Source organism: Suncus etruscus, chromosome 8 (genome assembly GCF_024139225.1).
Source record: "Suncus etruscus isolate mSunEtr1 chromosome 8, mSunEtr1.pri.cur, whole genome shotgun sequence".
Lineage (NCBI taxonomy): Eukaryota > Metazoa > Chordata > Mammalia > Eulipotyphla > Soricidae > Suncus > Suncus etruscus.
The window spans coordinates 76195438-76208147 of NC_064855.1; positions in this window are offsets into that span (position 1 = coordinate 76195438).

A 12710-nucleotide genomic window follows, 5' to 3' on the forward strand; every position below is an offset into this window, starting at 1 on the left:
GATTTCTGAGCGAAGAGCCAGGAGAAACTTCTGAGCACCACCGGGATTGGCCCCAAAACAAAACAAACAAAACAAAACAAAAAAACATTCTTAAGTACTTTTTTTTTTTTGAGTTTTTGGTTACACCCAATGATGCTCAGGGTTATTTCCTGGCTCTGCACTTAGGGATCACTTCTAGTAGGTCAGTTCAGGGGACCATACAAATTTTTAGGGATTGAACCTTCATCAGCTGCATAGACAGCAAGAATTTTATCTGCTGTACTACTCCAGCCCACTATCCTCTGTTTTATAGAGGTATTACTGTTCCATGAGAAGAAGCACATTTGTAAGTATAGATAATATGTTTTAGTATTTAAACCAAGATAAAATATCCACATGTTGCTATTCACTATAATATATACTTCTTCCATCACTGTAGGTTGGTGATCAAAAGACAAGAAGATAGAACTTATGTGACAAGTATCTAAAATAGAAAAGAACACGAGGGAGAAAGTGTAGATAGATGAATTGTTTTTTTTTTTTTTTTTTTTTTTGGATTCTTTGGGTCACACCCGGCAGCGCTCAGGGGTTTTTCCTGGCTCCAGGCTCAGAAATTGCTCCTGGCAGGCACGGGGGACCATATGGGGCGCCGGGATTCGAACCGATGACCTCCTGCATGAAAGGCAAACGCCTTACCTCCATGCTATCTCTCCGGCCCCTAGATGAATTGTTTTTAAGTCAATAGTTTAAAACTGTATTTAAAAAAGGGCAGTGGTAGAGTCTTGGGTACTTTGGTGATGGTGTAAGAACTGTAACTTTGTACAGGAAAGCAAAAATGTTAACAATATTGAATTATGTTACTTCAAATATCAGAGCATACAATACAATAAAAATAAAATAAAGATTGTATAGAACAGTATCAATGATTAGTGGCAATTTAATACTCATCATTGACCCAAGAAATTAATGACAATTTCTCTTTAGCCTTCTTAAGAAGGTACTTATAGAATTTCTCTGGGCCAGCCAATCAATTCGCTGTCAGTTTCTAATCTTAGCATAGCAACTATTTATATAAATCATAGTTTGTTTTGAGTTAATCGGACACAACTGTAGTGCTGGGGCCAGAGCTATAGTACAGCAGTTGCATGTATACAATCTGGTTTTAATCCCTGTCATACTACATGGTACCTAGAGCTCTCTCAGATGTGATGCCTAAACTCAGAGATATGAGCCACCCATGAACATCACCAGGTGTGGTCCAAAGGTCTCCAAAGAATTTCAGAAACAAAACTGGTGATTCTTAGGGCTTACTCCTATCTCTGCACTCATGGATCACTACTAGCAGCACACAGGGAATGATATTTTATCCTAAATATAGCCAGAGCTTTTCCCACATCAGTCAAGTAATATACCCACAGAACTATCTTCTGGTCCTGAGAATAAATATTAAGTAATATTAAGAACTCTGGCTACCTGAGTATTTATTTTCTTCATCTCCTTAATCTTAAGACCTTGTTCATTACAGCAAGTATGAAGTATGAGTGTATATGAGGTGATTAACATAAAAAAGATTTAATTAAGTTTGTTGATTCACATTTGTAAACTTTTTGACTCTCAAATGTAGTAAAAATAATAAAAAACATAGCATATGCCTTCAAGAAATATTTTTTCTGTGAAAATGTCAAAGATAAGAAGAAATGAAGCATTTTACAATTTATATATACATATAGATGTATATATAGGAATTGCATTTGGATTTAAGAGTTCATCTATTGAGCTGCTATTTCTATTAGAATGAGCTTACACAGAAAAATGTAGGGATAAGTTGAACTTCTGGTGATGAGCTGAGGGACAGATGGGTCAGAAGGAGCAAAGCAATCTGTGGTAGTGAAAAGCCAAAGTAGTTCCCAAAGGCTAGTGGATCAAAAGCAGCTGATAGTATTATGTATCCAGCACCATGCTCCAGTGACCTTGCACATTATGTGAAAGGTGACTGCATTGCAGGATGGAATTCCAAGTGGAGCAGCATTTACTGACTGTCTTATGGAAATATTTGAACTGGTCAAAGTACAAGCACTGAATTTTGGATAAAAATAACACTGAAAGAATCAGAATATTATTGTTTTAAAAGTACACAGACTAGTCATATTTTATTGTATCTAGTTGTGTTGAATTTATCATAATATTTATTCTTGTATGATTTGCTGTTTGAGTACTATTTTTCTTTCTGAAATATGGAGCACTTGGATCTCTCTTGACCAAATTGTTGTAAACAATGACAGACTTATTGGGCCTTCATAACAATATTAAAACAACAAAAATTCCAGTTCTCTGTGAGGAAGATGAAAATTAACAGCAAATTAATTCACATTAATCTTTCTGCCTGAGTGAAACATGTCCACAATACTCACACTATCTCTATTTGTTTTTCAAGACAGATCTTAGCTTTCCTATGCTGTTCTTGCTAGCAGCTGTTCTGATGTTCAACCAGGATGTTATCGAAACGAGGCAAAAATATGGTCAGTTGACCACATCAGATCCGCTTGTAGTGTTGTTAGAATAAAAAAAAAAAGCAGTTGCACAATTTTTTTTCATTTTTCATTTGGTTAAGTATTTAAACATATCATGATGCTGATTACCATGTTTTTACATTATAATGAACTTTAATACAAGAAAATAACTTTACCTGCTTTATTTTGTTGTTAACTTATTATGTCTATCTAAATACATAAAACTAAAACCTAAGTAGTATTATACTGAAGCTTTGCACATTTATTATTCATATTTTTAGAAAATTTGTACAAATAATTGAGGAGCGATATCATTCAAGTGCTTAATTTTAATATTCAAAAATACTTATTGTGTAGACTGAATTGATTAGTAATTAAAGCAATTTGATTATATGTGTCAAAGAACATTTTTCTGAGACCCGTATATTATTGGGTAAACACTGTGGCTCTGATTTTAGAAATTCTTTTTTAGTTTTGTTTTACTTTATGAGTCAAAATAGCAATACTCAGAGCAAGACCTGACTTTGTGCTCAGATATTACTTTAGGTGAGATTTCAGAAATCCTGATACCCAAGATGGAAACATTACATGCTGTATCTATCTTTCTGTCCCCCAAAACCCTCTTTTAACTTTAATACATTTAATACTTTAAGACTTTAATAATTCAGTGTCAGATTTCATGATTGTAGTATATAAATGCTAATGGATGTTTATGATACTAAGAAACTTATTTAATTTAAGCAAGAGATACTCTTTGGTTCAGACAATATTGCCCTAGCTAAATTTCAAAAGGAGAATAAACTCAATAGCCACATAAAATAGCCACACTAGAACACTATCTTTTTTTGAGGGAATAGGGGAGATTTCCAGTTGGGACTTAGGGAATCAATGGTAACCCAGACAATTCCCAGACAACAGGCTATTTGGTTAATGATGGAATACAACGCTGCTGTGCTTCTTGGTCCTGTCAGGTTTCCAAAAGCCATCAAGGCTTTACTTGCATCTCCAGGTCACACATCCTTCAGTGCTGGTTTTTTCGTACATGCACCACAAAGGATGGGCAAAGATGAAAGAGGGTCAATGGTGCCTCAAAAGAACTGGGTTAGATGCATGTTCCCTGGTGCTTAATCTCAGCTTTCACAATTATATCTATTGATAAATGTAATCTGTAATTTAATATCTAAATTATGAATAAAATATTTCCTTTGTTTTAAAATTAAAGTAAATATTGAGGTCATTTCATTTCATAGTCAGCACCAACATAAAAATATGCAATATAAAAAAAGTTGACATGAAATATAGTAAAGGAAAATGAGTGAATTCTTGTTAAAAGGTTATTACAATGGAAGAATATAATATCAGGATTAACTTGGGCGACTTGTATGCATTAATGGAGAAAAAGGGAAAGCAATGGAAAATAACCAGATTTTGTTAAGATAATACTTACAAACACATAGACAGTTTAAAGTCAAATAATGGTTTCACCAGTTTAGTCATTTATCTTCCAAGAATTTAGTCCATTAAACAGATAATACATTAGTTTTATTACAAATTTTATTTTTTTAATTTTAGGCATGTGATTTATAATACTATTAATGTTAAGTTTTATATATAAAACATTATAGCATTGTACTCTCCACCAGTGTCTATGTCTCTGAACTCAGTATGACTCCCCCATGCCTCTAATGTGTTTCCTACTAAAGATCAGTTCTCAATTTCTGTTGCCCTGGCATTTATTATTCCCCTATGAAGTTTATTAATACTGATTTGAGAGAAATCATTCTTTGACTGTCCCTCTCCTCTGATTGATTTCTCTCAACATAGTAGTCTCCAGATCTATCTACATGGCAGCTAACTGAATGGTTTCATCATTTTTAAAAGCAGAGAGCTTTTTCATTATGAATATATTTAATCATTTCATTATTAAGTCATCTGTTATTAGACACTTGGTTTGTTTCCAGATTTTTTCTATTGTGAATTGTGTTGCAATGAACATGGGAGTGCAATTATATTTTCTGAATAGATTTTTGGGGTCTTGAATTAGTTGCCAAAATTTAAATTACTGAACCATAAGGAAGCAAACTTTTAAGAGATATGTGCTTGAGGTTTTCCAAAATGGTTAACTGTCAACATTTCCACTATCAGTGAGTCTTTTCACCAACATCCAATTCAACACTGAATTTAAAAAATAAAGCCATATTTTGCATAGATAGAATTTAATTTGGCTTTACAAATATTATGGTAGTGAATATATGTATATATGTCTTTGAAAATTTAAAGATAATTTCTTTTATTATGATAAATAGGGAGGTTAAATTCAGTGTCAAAAATTATTTACCCAATACCCATTGACAAGGAATTAATATCTAAGATATATAAGGTACTGGTCAAATCAACAATAAAAAATTATTCAACCCCATAAAATATGGGAGGTGATATGAACAGAATCTTCCCAAAAAAAGAAATACAGATGGGTGGGCTGGAGTGATAGCACAGTGATAAGACATTTGCTTTACACGTGGCCAACACAGGATGAACCCGGTTCAATTCTTGGTATCCCATATGGTTCCCTGAGCCTGCCAGGAGTGATTTCTGAGCACAGAACAAGGAGTAATCTCTGAGCGCTGCTGGTGGAACCCAGAAATAAACAAAAACAAACAAATGAAATACAGTTGGTAAAAAGACAAATAAAAATGTTCCACATCATTAATCATAAGGACTATGAGAATCTAAACAATGAGGTATGATTTCACAATATACGAGCACATAATCAGAAAAAAACAAGAACATCCAATGCTGTTGTGGGTTTAGGTAGAAAGGAATTCTCATTTGTAAATGTAAACTAATAGTCTTTTTTTATAAAACAGTATGAATATTCATCAAAAAACTTAAAATTTAGCTTCCATTTGACCAGCATTACTACACCTGAGAATATACCATAGTGGTCACAACATAGTACCCTCAAAGAATCCACACTCTGATGTTCATTCCAGCACTATTTATAATAGTTAGAATATTTAAACAACTCATGTGCCCAAGAAGATCTGAGTGGATAAATAACTACATATAAAAAATGAAATAGTATCTAGTTGTTAGGGAAAAATATGAAATTTGCTCATATATCTATAGACTTGGAGAGTATCATATTGAGTGAAATGAGTTAAAGGGTGAACAGAAAGAATGATCACACTCATCTTTGGGATATATTTTATCCCAAATAGCAAGAAAATAATATTCAAATACAATAGAAATGATGGGGGTTGCAATAAGAGAAGGGATCACTATAGCGTTACAAGTTGGAAATGATCATAATGGCAAGAAATGGGTGCTGATAGAAAATAAGGATTTTTTGGGGACCGGGGAGATAGCATGCAGAAGGATGGTGGTTCAAATCCCGGCATCCCATATGGTTCCCAGAGCCTGCCACAAGCTATTTCTGAGCGTGGAGCAAAGAATAACCCCTGAGCCTTGCCAGCTGTGACCCAAAAACCAAAAAAGAAGAAAGAAAGAAAGAAAGAAAGAAAGAAAGAAAGAAAGAAAGAAAGAAAGAAAGAAAGAAAGAAAGAAAGAAAGAAAGAAAGAAAGAAAGAAAGAAAGAAAGAAAGAAAGAAAGAAAGAAAGAAAGAAAGAAAGAAAGAAAGAAAGAAAGAAAGAAAGAAAGAAAGAAAGAAAGAAAGAAAGAAAGAAAGAAAGAAAGTAAAGAAAAAAGAAAGAAAGAAAGAAAAAAGAAAGAAAGAAAAAAGAAAGAAAGAAAGAAAGTAAAGAAAAGAAAATTTTACGCATAATATTTATTAAGTAACAGTATAATAAACCACAGTGCCATAAAGGAAAAGGGGGAAATATGGCAGAGATAGAGACAGAGAGATACAGAGAGACAGAGAGGAGAGAAGAAATTTGTCTAGCACAGAGCAGTCTATTTTGGTGAGAGGTAAATGGGGGAAGTTGGTGTTGGGAAATAAACACTGGTGAAGAGATGGGTGAGGAAAATTGTATGAAACTAACTCAGCTATCAATACTTTTGTTTTTATCTCATGGTGACTTAGGAAAATTAATTAATAATGTACAGAGACTCGAGCAATTGTTCAGTGGCCAGGGCATTTGACTTACATGAGGCTGACCTAGATTTGGTCCCCAGCATCCCTTATGATCTGCCAAGCACCATCAGGAATAATTCCTGAAAGCAGAGTCACAAATAACCCCTGTGCATTGTCAGGGGAGTCCCAAAACAAAAGCAAAACAAAACAAAAAACAAAACAAAACAAAACAAAACAAAAACAGAAAGACTTTATACCAAATTTCAGCCTTAATATTTCCTAGTTTTTCAAAGCCATAGTCCAAATGTGCATGCTCACTAAAGTGATTATTTCAAATTGTTGCCTACCAGAAGGACATGATAGTTCTGGTTCTTTTAAATTAAGGTCTGTTTTTTAAAATGCCAGTCTTTCTAGTGAATGTTATTGGTAACTAAACATTTCAACATTAAGAAAAAAACTTTAAAAAATCAAGTAAAAAGAATCCTTTTAATTATCTATTAACAATCAAGCCAAATCTAGTTCAGTCATGATCACAATGCAGAAGTAACGTTTCCCAAAGCAGCTTAGTAAGACTAAAAATGTGTGATTCATTAAAGACAAGAGCAATAGTACAGTAGATAGTGAACTTTCCTTGCAGGAAGTTGAGCTGAATTCAATCCTGATAGCCCTAGTCATATTCCTGATATATATATATATATATTTTTGTTTTTTAGTTGTTTTTTTTTTGTTTTTCGGGCCACACCCATTTGATGTTAGTCAAGGTTACTCCTGACTAAGTGCTCAGAAATTGCCCCTGGCTTGGGGGAACCATATGGGACACCAGGGGATCGCGATCTTTCCTTGGCTAGCGCTTGCAAGGCAGACACCTTACCTCTAGCGCCACCTTGCCTGCCCCATATTCCTGATATACTATATGGTCTCTAAGCCTGCCAGAGATGATTGAGCACCCCCCGTAGTAACACAACAGAAAATAAAGGCCAGGATTTGTAATTCAAGACTATTGACTTGATTAATATATTATTTCATAACATAGAAAAGTGTGCTATAAATATATCTTTTATAACATATGTATATATAATATATTGTCTTGGGGGTCATACCTGATGGTGCCCAAAGGTTACTCCTGACTCTGCACTCAAGGATTACTCCTGGTGCGCTCAGGGATCATATAATGCCAAGAATCAAATCTGGGTCAGTTGATTCAAAGCAAATGTCTTACCTGTTGTATAATCTCTCAGGCCCCAGAAATATTTTTTTAAATTGACATGAAAACACAATCTAATTCACCAAAACTTTTACTTCAGCTTCTTTGCACATTATCCTATTGTCTTTCATATCATCTTCTCTAAAAAAATAATAGTCTCAGACTATTACATAAATTCACTATGTCAATACCATTCTATTAGTTAGACTAGATAAGAACTAATTTACATCACAAAGAATTTGGCAAATGAGTAGTTCTGAAAGTAAGAACATGGTATTATTAGTAACATACATAAAAATTTGTTTGGAGATATTGAGATATCAAGTTACCAAGTCTCTAAAGTAATATTCAACTTCTTAATTATAATAACTTCTAAACCAAAGAACATAACACATCATATAATTCTTCTGATTTTAGAACTAGCATGGTTTATGGATAACTTGCTTTCCTGCTGTATATACTAAAGAGTATCTGCTATGAACAAAATGTGACCAGAAAAAGTTTGCAGTGAGTTCTGAATATGTTATAAACTACTTTTCTACTATGCCATATCATGCAGCAAACTCTATGCCTTTCTGGGGGTTCAATAATAAAGAACACATGTTGCAAAAAGCTTTTGCTAAGGTCTACTGAGAAAATTAAGATGTAAAATTTCCTTGTCTTTTATAGTTGACAAGCATAGACCTTTCACAAAACAATACCTTTTGTGAGAAAGACACCTGGGAGAAAAAAGCATATTTCCAGTATACCAGGTAACAAGTAGCAAGAATTATCTATCAGAGTCCTGCTAGAATACGAAGACATAAAATTGAGTGGGTATGTAGAAATGAATATATAAAGTATGATAGTTATATTTCCTCTCTAAAAATTCTCAAAATTTGTCTATTAATTTCTTATTTTTTTCCAGATTAGCAAAGATTTTACCTCTCTCTGTTTTGGTTTATCAATTACAAATCCCCTGAATTAATTTTCAATTAATTCAAGATACCATTGTTTAAATTTATTTATTTTCATTCTTTGTGCTGGGGACAACCCAGCAGTTTAATAAAGTAATTAACAATTTGTAAAGTCAATTTAATAAAGTCTCGTTTCAAATCAAGATGTGATAAAAAAAAATACCATACACTGAGTGATTTAAACAACAGAAATTAATTTTCTCATAGAACTGGAGGCAGAAGTCTGGTATTTTCTACATAATCAATTTCTGGTGGAAGAACTTTTCCAAAGTTGCGGATTAATAACATTGTTTTTTTCTGTCTAAAAATGCTTGAAAAACAGAAAACAAAATGATCTTCCTTCTTAATGGACACCAATCCATTAAGGCTCTATATTAAATCAGAATCTAAACATAACTAAATATTATCCTATCTCCAACTATATCCAACTATTAACAAACTGGGTTTTATGCTTTAACATAGGAATTTGGAAAAACGTTATTTATTTCATAATTATTTGGTTTTTGGGTCACACCTGGCAATGCTCAGGAATTACATCTGGCTCTCTGCTCAGAAATCGCTCCTGGCAGGCTCTGGGGACCATATGGTTTGCAGGGATTTGAACCACCGTCCTTCTGCATGTAAGGCAAATGCTTTACCTTCATGCTATCTCTCTGGCCCCTATTTCATAATTATTTAATACCACACCTACAACTATCTTGTTTTATATGACAAATATCACATATAAACTTTAATAATAAAATTTGAGTATATTCACTTTATTAGACACCCTATTTAATTTCTATGAATAAAAATAGACATTAAAAAGATAAAAACAAAATGCTGATTAGAGCTCCCAAATATTACCTACATTTTAATTTCTATGAAGAAGGTAGTTATAAAGATAAGTTGATTATGTTATAAGTTGATAAAATATTTCTATTTCACTATGCCAATACCCTTTATATTTATTTACATCAATCATGCATATTATACTCACTGTTTTGTTTCATTATTTGTATGTAATTTACTCAGATTCTATGCAGGCACCACTTATTGCCCCAAAATCCTACCAGAAGTGATTCCTAAGGACAATACTATGAGTAATCTATTAACATAGCCAGTGAGACCTCAAAATTAAAAAAAAGAATTTAATAATTTCAACTATTAATTTATAATATAATTAATTATTTGTTAATGTCAAACAATATATAAATTGCTAAAAATATTTATATATGAATGCATTGGCCTCTGATTCCTGAGAATACCTCAAGGTATCTATCTGCTCAACTCCTCCAAACTCCAAGAGTTTTTCTTGGGGGGGTTTGTTTTTGGGTCACACCCAGCAGCGCTCTGGAGTTACTCCTGGCTCTATGCTCAGAAATCGCCCCCGGCAGTCTCTGGGAACTATATGGGATGCCGGGATTAGAATCACCGTCCTTCTTCATGCCAGGCAAACGCCTTACCTCCATGCTATCTCTCCGGCCCCTCCTAGAGAGTTTTTGAAGTAAAAATCCAATTCCCTCACTTCTCCTCAACAGAAAAACTAAAGAAAAGGACCTTTAATTCAGTCCATTTGAATGCTAAATGCCTTCCAGGAGCAGTGCTGGTGCTAAATAATTTTTCATTTTTCCAATTTTTTAGTTTTTTTTTCCCAAATTATTTTCATCACCAAAATGCAGCATCCTTGGGGAAAGGCCCCATGCCTTGGTCTGCACTTGCCAGGGGTCCTTTATCACTTTGACAGCACTGTTGGTTCTGCAGAAAACACTCTCTCTTGGCATTCTTCTAGATTGTACGAGTTGAGTTTGTTTTGTTTTGTATTTTGTTTATATTTACATGCATCTTGTATTTCCCTCAGAACTACATACAGATTTTGTACTTTAAAAAAACATGAATTCATTAATTTTGACACTATTAACTTCCTATTATGATAAAACTAATTCATGTATAAAATTTGTATAATTATCTCTATCACTTTAATAAATTTTAACTATTTTACATATTTACATACCTATATATTAATACTAATTCAATAACTCTTCTACCAGCTTTTTTATTTCTTATTTGGCATTTGAATTCTAGTATGATTTAATGTCTACTTATTCATTGCTTATTCATTATTGTGCCATATAAAAACTCTGGCAAACTACAAAAGTTTCCATAATTGGTAGCGGGATTATTACTCAATGGAAGAATACAGGGGTTCCATATGTGAAACCTTGGGTTTGATGTAAAGTTCAATTATATAGATTCAAATATTAATCTCCTGTTAAATTGACATTCTGAGTATGCTGATACCTTACCTGTTCCATTTATTTATATTTTTGTTGCTGTTCTGGAAACATCTTCTACTGTCCTCACTTGCTTTTATTATTTCAGTTTGCTCACTAGATACAGTTGGAAGACACCTCTTCTGATACATAATAAAAAGTTCAGGAGATATCAATAAACAAAGATGAATATCCCATTTGAAATGCCCCCTTTCCCTAGTAAAGAAAATACAAATTCATTAATATTTAAAAATCTACTCCTAAATATTTTTGTATGAAAAAAATTGGAGATTATTTTCCTAACACAGAAATATATTGTAATAAGTACTAATAAATTCAAAAGTATCTAATTATTATTAAATTTGGCTGATATTGTATTAGGTATTGTATTGATATTGTATTGTACTAGGTACCCAATTCTACTTAAAAATTCAAGTTCTGTGCTCTCAGCTAGAGTAGTCTTGACTGCTATATTTCTAGGAACTTCTCTAATCAAAAGAGAACACCACAGTTTTGTATAAAATAGCTTCATACTTAGGACAGTCTGTATCTAATAACTGGGATATAAAGAATATAAAAACCTAGAACAATGGCAATTTTTGTGGGGTAATTTCAAAATATTTAGTTAATTTGTCTTCCAAGATAATTTGGAAAATAGAGGATTTGCCAGTGTCATTGGCAAACTATCACTACAAGTTTTATTACTGGAATTTTTGGGGGAGATTAAAGCCCTTTTGTGATTCTATCTCTGCTATCGTCCTATGTATTTTCCTTAAGGTAATCTAAGAAATTACAAGTTAAGACTAGTTAAATTAAAAAAATTCTTTACCTAATTTATCACTATTTCTGCTTGTTAGATATCTTAGTGATTTAAATATGCCATTGCCACTGAGAAACCAATTGTTATTTAGGAAAGCAGATGAGTATGATGTAATTAACTTTACAAATGCTATGGGTGCTGTGTTGGAAGATAGTTCTCAAGGGTAGAGCTTTTGCCTATTATGTATGAACCTCTAGATCTAATCACTAGAATTACACGAACCCTGTAATCCTCAATGTGGCTCCTATGTAAATATTTAAAAAAAAGTTAATATTTAAAGAAAACTTGATAAAATATCATGTTTTCTTTAATGTACATTTATGTACATATTAGGTAAGTTTTATGACAAGATAATGTAGACTTAGTTATTTAAAATTTTTTTTAATTTTTATTTTGACCAAAGTGGATTACAAATCTTTCACAATAAATTTTTAGGTACATAGCAACATTAAATCAGGTGCATTTCTACCACCAATGTTGTCCTCCTTCCACCCCTGTTCCCAGCATGCATCCCATATCCCCCTCCTTCACCCCCCAGGTTGCTAATATAAGTGGTCCCCTCTGTGTCTAGCAAGTTATAGATTGGGTATCGATTCTGTTGTCGTTGGCTTTGGATTTAGTGTTTAAGTCTGATCATATTTTTATTCTTCCTAATTTTTATTCAACATTTTAGTTGACCATTCAGATCAACACAAAACCTTGAAAACTATTTTCATATCATGCTCTTATTAATAAATGCATATATTTCTTTTTTTAACCAAGACTTGAAAAAAGTCTTGCCAAAGAAACTTTATTGCTTCTTATATACTTATGGCATGTTTTTAGCCTCTACAAACTGTGAAAATTTAATAGGATGACATTATTGTCATTGTCTCAATATCAGTACAATTTTCTTTTCAGAAAAGAGAAAATTTGGACAGCTAGTGTTAATAAAAGAAACAAATTAACTTTTTCT